General features: G+C 43.9%; 1 protein-coding gene across 1 annotated transcript in view; it reads right to left on the bottom strand.

Annotated features, from left to right (window-relative positions):
* The window catches only part of MYO16 (myosin XVI), a 575450-nt gene extending 574006 nt beyond the window's left edge, over positions 1 to 1444 (bottom strand). Inside the window, exon 1 of the mRNA XM_039547002.1 lies at positions 1315 to 1444. The gene's annotated coding sequence lies outside the window, so the exon portion shown is untranslated. The remainder of the gene's footprint in view (positions 1 to 1314) is intronic.
* Positions 1445 to 15102: the final 13658 nt, after the last annotated feature.

Below are 15102 nucleotides of genomic sequence, written 5' to 3'. Positions count from 1 at the left end.
TGTGTTTTTTCACACCCCTAACTGACAACAGTTTCAATGACAAAGTGTCCCTATGGACAGCATTTTGTCGGCAGGAGACACTTTCCCGCCAACAAAGCTACCGCCCCACGTGGGGGTGATTTTGTCATCAGGAAAGCTCTCTCCTGCTGGCAAAGAGTGGCTACACTGTGTACCTTACAGCAGCAGAGCTATAGTGGCACAGCTGTGCCACTGTGGTACTCAATGTAGACATAGCCTAAAGCAGTCTCTCTCAACCTCTCGCATACCACGGACCAGCTATTGCCTTCCTAAACTGTGTCAGAGAGATTTCAGTGACCGGTACCAGTTCATGGATGGGTGGTTGAGAAACACATCCATAAGAACATAATGTAAGAACATAAGAACGGCCATACTGGGTCAGACCAAAGGTCCATCCAGCCCAGCATCCTGTCTACCGACAGTGGCCAATGCCAGGTGCCCTAGAGGGAATGAACAGAACAGGTAATCATCAAGTGATCCATTCTGTTGCCCATTCCCACCTTCTGGCAAACAGAGACTAGAGACATCATTCCTGCCCATCCTGGCTAGTAGCCATTGATGGACCTATCCTCCATGAATTTATCTAATTCTTTTTTGAACCCAGTTATAGCCTTGGCCTTCACAACATCCTCTGGCAAGGAGTTATACAATCTGAGGGTGCATTGTGTGAAAAAAATACTTCCCTTTGTTTTAAACCTGCTGCCTATTAATTTCATAGGTACTGGAAGGACGGGTGCAGCCACACTCCCTGCCTTGAAGTGGTTTCCATCACATACAGAGTTTACAGTTTGGTTCAATGGCTCTCATCACCCCCCACTATGCAAATTGTTCCCGCCCCCCCCGTAACACTGCTCTAAACCAGAGGCTCGCTCCCCACACAACAGGGAGCCAGCCTCTTCTCCGAGGGGCTACATGTGTGACCCTCTCCATCGCTCCCCTAGTAACCTTAGCAACTAGCCGCTTTCACCCGTCCCCGGGCGGGCAGCTCCCCGCGACCGGCCCGCTCCCCGCGCGGGTTGTGGCAAGGTGCGGGGGGCTCTTACCCTCCGCTTACAGGCTCGCTCAGGACACAAAGCGCGACGCGTCTCACAGCACCGGCCGCTTCCCGCTGGCAAACCCGGCCCGTGAGAAAGCGGGGCCCCGCGGCAGCTCAAGAGGCGCTTCAGGAGCCCGCGGCTCTGCAAGGCAACCAGCGCTTGAACTTCAGCTGGGCAACAAAGCCGCCCGGCGTGTGCCTGCAGCTCCGCGGGGGTCGGTCCCTCTCCCCGCCCGGCCGCCCCCGCGCCTCACACTCACCGCTCCGACCCCGGGGCTCTCACCAGCCCGCAGCCTCCGGCTGGGAGACGCTCTCGCTCGCCCCGGGTTTGGCCAGCGTAGTCCAGGCACTTCAGAGCAGAGCGATCCCCTGCCTGAGACTCTGCCCAGTACCCAGAGGGGGTGGGAGGAGACCAGAGCGGGCGGGAGACACACACACTAATTACAGCGGCTCAGTCAAAGCTAACAGCTGCTTTGCTTTCTCCCCTCCCAGCCGCGCAGCACAAGGAGGTGTGAGCGCTGGAGGCTCCGCTTGTGTCGATCTCTGACCCACACTTTCGCTTTCTGTCAGTGTCTCTCTCAAACACACACATCTCCCCCCGCATTCCCCCAGTTACTTCTCGGTCACGTTCACAGGCTGGCTGTTAGTTCTCCCTCCCTCTCCCTCTCCCACACACACACACACACACACACACACACACTGTTGTGTGTTCCTCTCAGTCTGACACACACGCCTTGTGTACTAGCGTGACCAGATGTCCCGATTTTATAGGGTCAGTCCCGATTTGGGGGGCTTTTTCGTATATAGGCACCTATAGCCCTCCACCCCCTGTCCTGATTTTTTACACTTGCTATCTGGTCACCCTATTGTGTACACACACTCGGCTTCCCTGCCACAGAGGCAAAACCAGCAATGGTTGAAGCTTGAATAGAGACAGGCTGACCGCAGTTTAATCACTATACTTGCTCTGAACAGGGTTAGACTGCATGGGCCTTTCAACAGCACAGCCTGTCTACACTAGTGTTCACACAGTTGCCACCATCCATGGATTTATAGCCCTGGCAGCAGTGCAGACATACTTACTTCCTCAGGTCTCGACCCCCCTACCCCAACCTCTTTTACTTCACTCTGAGTAACAAGGGCAATTAGGATAAAGCTATTATTTCAATTGACTCAATACAATATGGTGACAAGACCATTGCACAATAAAAACAAGAGACAGAAAGTGAATGTACTTAACACTTTGGAAAAAGCAAATGATGAGCAAATAGACTCCACATAATCAGGGACTTTTTTGCAAGACTTCTGTACATTCTGCTAGGAAATATGCCACTAAAACAAGTGGGAAGCAGTGAGAACGCTGCTTACAGCATACACACTCCTACATCCACACACACCCTTCTCCCCTTTAGATTTATCCAATTGTATTGTAGAAATTATAAAGATGCAAGTCTTTTCAAAACTTCCTTGTCTATTTTTCCCCTTTTGCATCAACTGCTTGAAGGAAGGGGAGAAAAATACCCATTCAGATTCGAACAATCTGGTTGCTGTTCAGCACAACAAAGAACTGGCTGATACCCTGCCAAATTGACAATGCCAAACAAAAGGGAAACACTGGGAACATCACAGTTGTTGCCCAGTGAGACGGTACTTCTTAAAAGATATACAGTTATGAAAAAAATGCCACTACGGGGACATTTCTCCATCCACATGCTGTAAGCAGCCTTCTCATGCCCTAGTCTAGTGCAGTGGTGCTCAACCAGGGGTAAGTGTAACACTAGGGATATGCAGAGGTCTTCCAGGGGGCACATTAACTCATCTAGAGATTTGCCTAGGTTGACAACAGGCTACATAAAAAGCACTTGTGAAGTCAGTACAAACTAAACTTTCATACAGACAGAGACTTTTTTACACTGCTCTATATACTATACACTGAAATGTAAGTACAGTATTTCTATTCCAAACAATTTATTTTATAATTATATGGTAAAAATGAAGCAGCAAAGAATCCTGTGGCACCTTATAGACTAACAGATGTTTTGCAGCATGAGCTTTCGTGGGTGAATACCCACTTCTTCGGATGCAAGCAGTGGGTGTGCATCCGAGAAGTGAAGTACACATTATGCTGCTCATGCTGCAAGTTAGTTAATATAAACAGGCTACATCTTTACTCTGCTAGACTAAGACTAACTACACTACTGATCTGCATGGTAAAAATGAGAAAGTCAGCATTTTTTAGGTAATAGTGTGGCTCTGACGTTTTTATATTTTGATGTCTGATTTTGTAAGCAAATAGTTTTTAATTTGGGATATGCAAGACAAATCAAACTCCTGAAAGGAGTACAGTAATCTGGGAAGGTTGAGAGCCACTGTTCTAGTGGCAACTTTCCTAAAAGAATGTACAGAAGTCTAGCAAAAAAAAGTCCTTATCAGGAGTCTATTTTTGAGCATGTCAAACAGTTATCCTATGTCTACACTGGCAACTGAATGACTAAACTTTTGTCTTTCAGAGGTGTAACCCACCTCCCCCGAAAGACAAAAGTTTTGCTTGACAAGCACCAGAGTGAACAGCTCTTTGCCAGCAGGAGCACTCTCCTGCCAACAACGGTAACACCGCTCGTTGTGGGTGGAAGTTTTTTGTCTTCAGGAAAGCTGACAAACAGGGGCTACGCTGCGCGCCTTTTAGTGACACAGCTGTAGCAACCCAGCCCAGTGGCTAAAAGCTGCGTAGTGTAGATATGGCCTTAGAATGGCTCTTCGAAGATACTGATGGTATCTCTTTGCACTTCACTGGCTTTTTCCAAAGTGTTACAATAACTTTCTCGCTTTTATTTTTATTTTGCTCTTGTCACCTTTTTGTACTGGGTCAATTGAAATAATGGATTTATATTAATTGACATTGTTACTTAGGCCTTGGCTACACTACAAAGTTTTGTTGACAAAAGGCAGTTTTTGTCGACAAAACAGTGGATGGGTACACACTGCAATGCAACTTTTGGCAGCAAAAATGGCCTGTTTTGGTGACAAAATAAAATATAGGAGCCGAGTTTGTAATCTGCTTGTGGGTGCTCCCCCTGGCTCTGCCCAGGTCCCGCCCCCCACTCCACCCCTTCCTCCAAGGCCCCACCCCTGCCCTGCTTCTTCCCACTCCCTCTCTGCCCCTTCCCCACCCAGTTCCACCTCCTCCCCTCAAACATGCCCACCCTCACTCCTCCCCCCCCCCCAGTGGCTGCGCTTTGCTGCTCCATGCCAATGGAAGCAGCTGGAAGCGGTGCAGGCTGAGGGACTGTGACGTTATTGATATAAACTGGGACCATATAGAACATGGTTTGCAACCTAGGTCCTGTAGTGGCACCAAATCTTATGTAAAGGGGGTCATATAAGGTGTCTAAGACCAGGTTATGGGTTGCTGGTTATGATTATGCTGTCTGTATGTCTATATCATTTTGTAGTTGAAGTTATGAGTATTGGATCTATACTGCCAGTATTTCAAATTTGTGTTGTGTTTCTGGGAAACATCCCAGACAAGTTGGTGTTAGCTCTGCCTAGCCTGCTTGATGGCCCATTAAGGACCATCAGCTACACAATTGACCCATTGAGAGGAGGCAGATATGCCTTGTAACTCAGCAGGGTGTGCAGGAACTTGCCCATGTGACTGCAGACTCCATTTTGCTGTAATTTTCCACAGTAAGAACAAAGAGGTTCTTACACCTGGAAAAGCCTATAAAAGGCTGATGCCTCATCTCCATCTTGTCTTCAATCCTGCTTCTTACCTCTGGAGGGACTTTGCTACAAACTGAAGCTCTGCACAAAGGACTGAGGACCCATCCCAGCGAGGGATGCACTCCAGAGACTTGATTTAAACCTGCAGTTTACTCTATCACTGCTACAAGCCTGAACTAAGAACTTTGCCATTACTGTATGTAACTGATTCCATTTAACCAATTCTAGCTCTCATCTCTATCTTTTTCCTTTTATGAATAAACCTTTAGATTTTAGATTCTGAAGAATTGGCAACAGCATGATTTGTGGGTAAGATCTGATGTGTATATTGACCTGGGTCTGGGGCTTGGTCCTTTGGGATCGAGAGAACTGTTTTCTTTTATTGGGGTGTTGGTTTTCATAACCATTCATCCCCAGGACGAGTGGCACTGATGGTGATACTGGGAGACTGGAGTGTCTAAGGAAATTGCTTGTGTGACTTGTGGTTAGCCAGTGGGGTGAAACCAAAGTCCCTTTTGTCTGGCTGGTTTGGTTTGCCTTAGAGGTGGAAAAAACTTGAGCATAGGGCTGTAACTGCCCTGTTTAAGCAATTGGTCCTGAATTGGCACTCTCAGTTGGGTCCTGCCAGAACCGCATCGTCACAGGAACGTACGGGCCATCGCTTCCAGCAGCTCCCATTGGCCTGGAGCAGCGAACCACGGCCACTCGGAGCCACGATCGGCCAAACCTGCGGCCACGGCAGGTACACAAACCAACCCGGCCCACCAGGGGCTTTTCTTACACAAATGGTGGAACAAGTTTGGGAACCACTGCACTAGAAGAAATTCTGAGCTGTGTGTTGGGCCATGGCTACACTAGAAAGTTTAAAACAGCACAACTGTACTGATGCAGCTGCTCTGCTGTAAGATCTCCCATGTAGTCGCTCTGTGCTGAAGGGAGAGAGCTCTCCTGTCAACAATATTAAACCATCCTGTTAGCATATAAACTTGTTTGTCAGCCTGAGATTGAATTTTGGGTTTGACTTATATCTTATACTGATATGTGTGAACAACAATGAACAAAGACACAGTGTGTTGCATTTCTCACAACCAGATGAGGCTTTTAGTACAATGAGAAAAGATAAGGGATGGAGCTAAAGTGTTACGGTGTATGGTGGGAGTGTAATATATAAGTATACACTGGAAGGCTGCCTGCTTCTTTTCTCAAGCCAAGGTCAAGCAAGCAGTCAGGAGGGGCAAATGGGGATTGGTTGAGGAAAGTATAAAACACTAAAAGACCAAAGAAATGCCTATCCCCGACCAGAGCACAACATCATTCCTCACTCCTCCCATGGGATACAAAAGAGGTGGAACGAAGACCCTAGACTCACGACCCTCCAAAATGGAACATGACCAGAAATTGTAAGGGGTGGGACTGTGGGTGTGCACTGCAGGTATATTTGGGCCTGCTAAGAAGGAGGAGGTGGGAATAGGGAAAGTCAGTGGGACAACTCGCATGAGTAAATTTAAGCACGGAAGAAAGTCTTTGAAATATAGGGGCCTTTGTCAAAAAAGGATCAAGTCACAAATATTAAAACAAAAACAGAATGATGGTGTCTAAAAGAAATATTTCATTCAGCTGATATTTCTGCTTTTTGGAAGCAGAGAAACAAGACAAAGCTTTGGTCTGAGAGAAGCTGCCCATCTCCATAGAATTGTTTATCATTACCTTGCCTTTTTGTGGCCATACATTGCTGTGGGGACTTACAAGTTTTACTGTCATTTGAAGTCCTTCATAGTTCTAGTATAATAATATTTTGCATTTCTACACCATCAACAAAAATCTCAAAGTGCTTTACAAACATTACTGAGCTAAGCCTCACTACACCTCTGTGAAGTCAATTAGTATTATCCCCTTTTTATAAATGAGGAAGGTAAAGACACAAAGAGATTAAGTGACCTGGCCAAAGTTACACAGGAAGCTTGTGGCACAGTCAAAAAGAGTACCAAAATGTCTTCTTGTCTACGTTTTAATCTCAGAACCATTAAATAAAAATGTGAAAAATATTAACAGTAAGCAACATTAACAACTAACCACATTGCAAAAGTTAAATAAAATGAAAACAAAAACCATGTCTTTGTATGTATTGTGACTTTTAGTTTACTTCTAACAGGCAGCCAACACTGAAATAATATCCTAACAAATAACAAATTAATCAGAACTGTTCAAGTAAGTGGACAATATTTCATTAAAAAGGCAATATTGTTTCTGTTCCCAAAGCTGATACTTTCAACTGCAGCAAGATATAAAAGGCCAATTTCCCACTGGCCATAAACTCCAGTATATATGAAGAGATCCAATTTTGTGGTATTAATCATTTTGCTAACATGAAAACATGTACTAATCATCTTTTGCAACCCCATGAGATAGGAGGCAGTAAAAAAAAAAAAGATTACTTCAAATATAAATCAGAGGTTGGTAATGTTCACTGTAGAAATACATTTCTGTTATACGACTTCAGTACAATCAATTTTGGATAAAGTTGTAATAGTTAGCTGGAATCACTTGGTGATGTTAACTGAATGCACTTTTTCTTAGCGGACTCCAGTATAATCTAACCACAATTTGGATTAATTCCTATTCAACCTACAGTCTACCAAGGGATGTTACTGAAAATACATACTCTTTCTTTATTGATAGCTGTGAATCTATGTTACTATACTACTTAGGACCTAACCTACAAACAGGTACACCGGATAACGCCTTGCTTATCCCCTGGAGCATGCCATTTGTGCAGTGGCTCAACAGATAGAATTGTGATATGGAAGAAATTTGTGATCTAGAGAATGGCAGTCCAAGTAACATCCCCTTGGGAGTTGTGGTGTGCACTCTGAGGTTGGTAACAGGCATGTGTGGAAGGATTTATACAAACATAGGACAAGACAGGAGTTGAGCAGAGATTGGCATGACTATTCCCCAGGCCGCTTGCATTTTTCAGGAGGAATGCAGTTTGAGCTTGCATGGAGCTTGTCTAAATTATATCACATGCTGCAGCTGAGGCTCACAGCATGTGCTTTGAAGCAAAAGAGGAATTTTTCCTTCAACCTCTACAGTGGCCGCCAATCTCTACTCACAGGTCCAAATGATTGCCACTTTTCCTAAAGGTCATTAGTCCTTATCTGGCTAATCTATCCTAATCTCTATTACCAAATAAGTGCCTGTCTTGCTACATAGAGAAAGGCCCCTCTCCTTACTGGGAGTCATTTCAGGCTGTTGTTACCTGATATATGTCCCTACCGGAAGCTTGTTTCCAAAATGCTAATGCACAAAGCACATTCTTCCCAGCAGCAGTGGGCAGGCCTCCAGTGCAGTGGTGCGCCAATTCCTAGATGTGAGACTTTGGCTGCTGGTGCCCACTGAGACTGCAAGGTGGCTAGATGGCCCCCAATGTTACCATGGCTACACTATTTCAGGCCATTTTTGTGACCCTCCCTGTTGCCATATTTGGTAAGAATTAGCTCATTTTTCTGCTTTCAGCCCATTGGGCTCTCCCGGCTACTTTGTACTCTTCAGCTGGATGTTCTTCTACAGCCAGCATTTTGATATTTCTATACAAATTTTCACCTGCTTTTGTCACTTGCATGTTTTCTTTAATGTAGCTTTTCACTGAAATCAAGTCAGACTAACACCCGACTGCTCCAAGGTCTATTCAGCTTGTATGTTATTCCTAAATGTCACCGTTTCTTTGCTTATAACATCTCCGCTTGTGTGTTTGATGCTCTTCCCTGGTGCCCCAGGGGGACTACTTGCAGTGGAGTGACTACTGCACTCTGTTGCTCGGGGCTTATCTTACTCCCTATGGAGCCCCGTTCTCTAATTTCTAGGATTCTATGATATGATGGAGACCTATTCTATCAGGGGTTCCCAAAGTGTTTTGTACTGTGTGTATGGATCACTTCCTAATACAACAATCATCTGTGAAAAGGCAGACGGTACAGTTTGACAACTTGAAAGATAGGGTCAGGAGGGAAGCAGTGCTTGGAAGCTAGGGTAACATTTGGAGGCTGGAGGGTGGGCAGTTTCAGGTGGATTAGATGGCAGGGAGTTAAGAGCCAATGAGGGAAGTGAAAAGGTGCTGGGTGGCCACAGAGAGTATAGAAGCAGGCCTAAGGAGAGAGGTAGAGAGCTGGGGCTGGCAAGAAAATAAAGAGAGGCAGGGCTAGGGGAACAGTATTTCAGGAAAGACAACTTGCATGATTTGGACTATGGCACGTCTGATTCTCAAACCTTGCTTCCAAGCCAGTTTGCCCACCTAGACACAATTGGAGCAGTAAACAGGCTGTCTTGAATAAGATAAATTGATGGATAAAGAAACATTTTCCTTATATGATTAGGGCACGTAGGGTACATACTGTAAACACATGAAGTGTAGGGGGCAAGGTAAAGGGGAAAAAAAAATGGGTGAGGAGACTCAGAATATATACACATCACAGGATCACCACTGCTTGCTGTACAATATTCATCTGAAAGATGCAATATAAGGAAACTCCATTATTTTCAAAGGAGAGATCATGCAACACTGCAAGAAGTTCAAGCAATGGGAAAGAAGGACACAGGAGGGCTACTGCCCTTTCGGAGAGAGAAAAAAAAATACATATATCTTTATTTACATATACCTCACATAGCAGCAGCCTGACCTAGCTGGCTCTAATGAAACAGTGACATGAGTTTCTAACCAAGGTTACTTAATGAAACATTATGAAAGTCAAGGAGAAAAAGGTTGTTTTCATTCAAATATGGATGATACTCACAGTATCTTTGCAACTGTCAATTCAAATTACTGTGATCAGATTTGTTTTTCAAATTAGACATCATCCTGCTATGATAGATCTGAAGCAAGAAGGCAATCAGCTAAATAATGTCCTTTGTGCATTTCCCAAATATGTTTTCAGTCTCCCTAATTAAAATAAATCCCACTCTATAAATGATTAGTTCAGGGATGTATGGTATCTAGAGACACAAGTGATGCCTACGAGCTAAAACAGGCTCAGATATAGCTAGTGAATTCATTTTAACACCAGGAATAGACATACCGAGCATAGCAAATTTAAGAGTAGATGTCAATATTTAAATCATTATGTTATATTCAGAGGTTTGCTCTCTCACCACTCTCTACTCAACAAAGCAATATTTCTGCATAGTAAAGGCAATTAGTCAGATGCTTAGCTGGTATAAATCAAAACAGATCCATTGTATTCAATTCACTGATTTATACCAACTGAGGATCTGGCCCAATGTGCCTTAATTCTCAAAATGGGAGTTTGAGATGGAGATCCCCTGGCTGAAGAAGGAGTGAGCATGAATTCGTGGGGTGAGTGCACTGAGTGTCCTTTTACCCCTGATCATCCTTCCCCTGTGTGTTGAGGGGACAGGGCTGATCTAAGAGAGAAGGGCTTAAAAGACCTTAAGCAACCAAGGGGAGCTTGAAAGGGTGTTTTTAGGGGGGCAAAAGAATAAAATCAGCATGGTTTGGGAAAGCCACAATCAGCAATGCCACTGCTGCTCATGGCTCCTCCACCTGCATTCAGACAAAGAACCTGACTATGGATGCCTCTACCCAGGTCCTGGTGTGGATTTGCAGAGACTGTGGCCTGCATTTCCCCATTACAGAAAGCTGGGAGATGAAAGAAAGGGGAGATGATCCAGTGTGAGAGGTGCCTACTTGTAGAATTTCTCAAGAAGCAGGTGAGAGAGCTACAGGAGGTGGCTAGGCTTAAGAGCATCTATGCACATGAGGAATTCACTCAAAATACGCATATGGAGATCTCCAAGTTTAAGGAAGCAATCCAACTGGAGAGGACTGCAGTAGCAGCAGCAGGGAAGGAGGAAACTGCTCCTTCACAGGGAGGAACCTGGCTGCTGGTTACCTCTGCCAGCAGGCAATGCTCCACCCCTACTCCCAACCGCTTTTGATAGAGATAAAAAACCAATTTGCTGCCCTGGCACTGAGGAATCTCCCCCAAGAGGTGGAGGAGAAGCCATGTACCCCCAAGCTTGGGATGGCCACCACTCCCAAGATGAAACAAGATGGTGTGGGGTGGTCAGTGACTCCCTTCTAAGAGAGACAGGGGCATTCAGCTGTCAGCCTGACATGATATCACAAGAGGTGGCCTCCCTGCCAGCAGCCTGTATCCAAGACATTATGGAAGGATTGCTGAGGATCATCCAGCCCTCTGACTACCCCATGCTGCTCATCCATATGAGGACTATTGCAAGGTATTTCTGGTAGGCTCGGGGACATAACTACAGGGCTGAATGGGGTCGGGCACAGGTGGTATTCCAGTCAAGGATAGGAGCCAAAGCAGAGACAGACACACATCCTGGAGGTGAATGCATGGCTGCATGGATGGTGTCACCAAAAGGGCTTTGGTTTCCTTGATCATGAGATGCTGTTCCAAGAAGGACTGCTGAGCAGAACTGGGTCCACTCATCAAGGAAAAGGAAGAGTATCTTCAGCTGCAGACCGGCTAATTTAGTGAGGCAGGCTTTAAACTAGGTTTGACAGGGGCAGGAGACAAGACAAAAGCCCACATATAAGTCCAAAACATGGATACCTGGATGAAAGGTCAGAATCTGGTGGGAGAGAAGGGGGCGGGGGACATGGGCAATCACAGCTGGGACAAAAGAAGAGGGAATATAGAGGGGAAATCTAATGAATATCTGAGATATCTGTATACCTAATGCAAGAAGTATGGGTAATAAACTTGAATAACTAGAAATACTAGTGAATAATCAATTACAATATAGTTGGCATCACAGAGACTTGTGGGATAGTTCACATGACTGGAATATTGGTATAGAATGGTACAGCTTGTTGCAGGAAGGATAGGCAATGGGGGGAAAAGGAGGAGGTGTTCCTTTGTAAATTGAAGATGTATACACTTGCACTGAGGTTGAGATAGAAGTGGGAGGCAGAAACTGTTGAAAGTCTCTGAGTAAGGAAAATATTGTCATACATTTTACCCGGACAATAATGATCAGCAAATTATGAGTTTTCAAATGATCTCTCATAGACATACTTTGTATAAAGACTATTACAAAGTGGACACATGGATATATTCTGTCACAGCATTGGAGACAGAAGGTGGAGAAAAAGACTAGGAAAGAAGCTATTATAGATTTGATTCTGACAAACAGGGAGGAACTAGTTGAGAATTTAAAAGTGCAAGGCAGCTTGGGTGAAAGTGATCATGAAATGGTACAGTTTGTGATTCTAAGGAATGGTCACAGGGAAGCAGCAGAATAAAGGCAATGGACTTTAAGAAGGCAGACTTCAGCAAATTCAGATACACCTCTACCCAGATATAACGCAACCTGATATAACACGGTAAAGCAGAGCTCCAGGCAGGTGGGGCTGCGTGCTCCGGCAGATCAAAGCAAGTTTGATATAATGCGGTTTCACCTATAATGTGGTAAGATTTTTTGGCTCCGGAGGACAGCGTTATATCGGGGTAGAGGTGTAATTTGTAGGTAAGATCCCCTGGGAAGCAAGTCTAAGGGAAAAAAGTTCAGGAATTTGGCAGTTTTTTTAAAGAGACATTATTAAAGGCACAAAAGCAAATTATCCCAATGCATAGGAAAGATAGGAAGCATGTTAAGAGAACATCCTGGTTAACCAAGAATCTTGAACAACCTGAAGTCATACAAAAAGTAAAAACTAGGTAAAATTGCAAAGGATGAATAATTATATATACACACACACACATATAACAAGCACATAGGGATAAAATTAGAAAAGCCAAGGCACAAAACAAGATTGAACTAGCTATGGACATAAAAGATAACAAGAAAACATTTTACAAAGTACACTAGAAGCAAAAGAAAGACTGACGACAGAGCAGACCCATTACTCAATGGAGGAGGGAAAGCATCAAAGGTTGACGTGTCAAATGCCTTCTTTGTTTCAGTTTTCACCAAACAGGTGACTATCAGATGATAGTGAACATCATTGTAAATGGGGTAGGCTCTGAGGCTAAAAGAGGAAAAGAACAAGTTACGAATTACTTGGAGAAGTTAGAGGTCTTCAAATCAGCAGGGCCTGATGAAATACATACTATAATATTCAAGGAATTGGCTGAAGAAATCTCTGAGCCATTTCCAATTATCTCTGAGAACTGGTGGAGGATGGAAGAGATCCCAGATGACTGGAAAAGGGAAAAATATAGTACCTATCTATACAAAAGAATAATAAGGATAACCTGGGGAATTACAGACCACACAGCTTAACTTCTGTACCCAGAATGATAAGGGAGCAAATAATAATTTTGTAAGTACCTAAAAGATAGTAAGGTGATAAGTAACAGTCAACATGGATTTGTCAAGAACAAATCATGTCAAACCAAACTAATATCCTTCTTTGACAGGGTAGAAAGCCTTGTGGTTAGGGAGAAAGCAGTAGATGTGATAATGACTTGACTTTAGTAAGGCTTTTGATGCTGTCTTACACAAAAGTTTCTCATAAACAAATAAGGCAGTGTTTCTCAAACTGGGGTCACGGCTTGTGTAGGGAAAGCCCCTGGTGGGCCGGGCCAGTTTGTTTACCTGCCCCATCCGCAGTACCAGCCGATCGCAGCTTCCACTGGCTGCAGTTCGCTGATCCAGGACAATGGGAGCTGCTGGAAGTGGCGCGAGCCAAGGGACTTACAGGCTGCCGATTCCAGCAGCCCCCATTGGCCTGCAGTGGCGAACTGCGGCCAGTGGGAGCCGCGATCGGACGGACCTGCAGACAGGGCAGGTAACAAACCGGCCTGGCCCACCAGGGGCTTTACCTACATAAGCAGCGACCCCAGTTTGAGAAACACTGATCTTGACAAACTGGAGAAATGGTCTGAAATAAATAGGATGAAATTCAATAAAGACAAGAAAATATGACCTATGAGGAAAGATTGAAAAAATTGGGTTTGTTTAGTCTGGAGAAGAGAAGACTGGGGGGGGACATGATAACACTCTTCAAGTACGTAAAAGGTTGTTATAAAGAGGAGAGTGATAAATTGTTCTCCTTAACCACTGAAGACAGGACAAGAAACAATGGGCTTAAATTGCAGCAAGGGAGATTTAGGTTAGACATTAGGCAAAACTTTCTAACTGTCAAGGTAGTTAAGCACTAGAACAAGCTACCTAGGGAGGTTGTGGAATTTCTGTCATTGGAGGTTTCTAAGCACATGTTAGATAAACACTTGTCAGGGATTGTCTAGAGACAATACCGTACTTACCCCAGCATATTTACCCCAATACTTGCTCAGTGTAGATGACTGGACTAGGTGACCTATCAAGGTCCCTTCTAGTTCTATGTTTCTACGATTCTTAAAGCTTATAAGAAAACTGGTTGTGTACTGTGTCTGAGAACCTCTGGGCAATTGTCATTAAAAAAAAAAAAAATCACAACCTAAGCTGAACAAAATTAAGTAAGAAGAAAAATATGTAAGAGCTGAAGGATAGTTTTGTGGCTAAAGCACTGGCCTGTGGGTCAGGAGATCTGCATTCCATTTTGGCTGTGCCACAGACTTCCTGCATGATCTTAGTCATATTATTTAGTCTCATTGTGCATCAATTTCCCATCTAAAACTGAAATGATACTTTCCTCCCACCTTTTGTCTTACTATTTATATGCACTTTCATTATAAGCACTGTCTCTTAGGATATGTTTGCACATTGCCTTGTATATTGGGGCACTGATTTTGGTTATGGCCTCTAGTCTCTATGTTTTGCATATAACTACTACATATTACTATTACAATAATACTTATTAGTAATTGTAACAGTAGGTCCACCAGACTAGAACATTTAATGGATTTAAAAGGATTGCATAAAATTGCATTACAAACATAACCCCCCATCCTGCAATGGACTCGGGGAGGGCATTTCATTAAAATCATTGGCTCCACTTATACTAAGCCAGGGCCCTCCACAGAGTCAGTTGCAGGATAAGGGCCATAATGAACTTCTGATAGTGTGATTTAATTAATTTCAACAGGTCATTTTTTATCGGGTCTGTTTCTTGGAAAATTGGGTTTTCAATTAACTTGTTTCTTTCAGTTAAAAGTCAAAATTGGTCTTAATTTTGCACAGGGGGTAAAAACCCCCTTCATTTTCACTGAAGTTTTCCATGGAAAAGAAACCCATTTTCTGATCAGCTCTAGAATTCAGAAATCACGATATAGGCACATATGTACTGTGCACATTTTGACAAACTCTCTTTTCAGAAATTAAATATATTTTACACTTAGCATTAGCAATGCTGATATTTTAATCTATTATGAGGCATATGTGAAAGCTAGTGCTTTCAA

The sequence above is a fragment of the Mauremys reevesii genome, linkage group 1 (assembly GCF_016161935.1).
Source record: "Mauremys reevesii isolate NIE-2019 linkage group 1, ASM1616193v1, whole genome shotgun sequence".
NCBI classification, from domain to species: domain Eukaryota; kingdom Metazoa; phylum Chordata; order Testudines; family Geoemydidae; genus Mauremys; species Mauremys reevesii.
The sequence above is the reverse complement of the archived record's forward strand: the minus strand, read 5'-3'. Positions and strand labels throughout refer to the sequence as shown.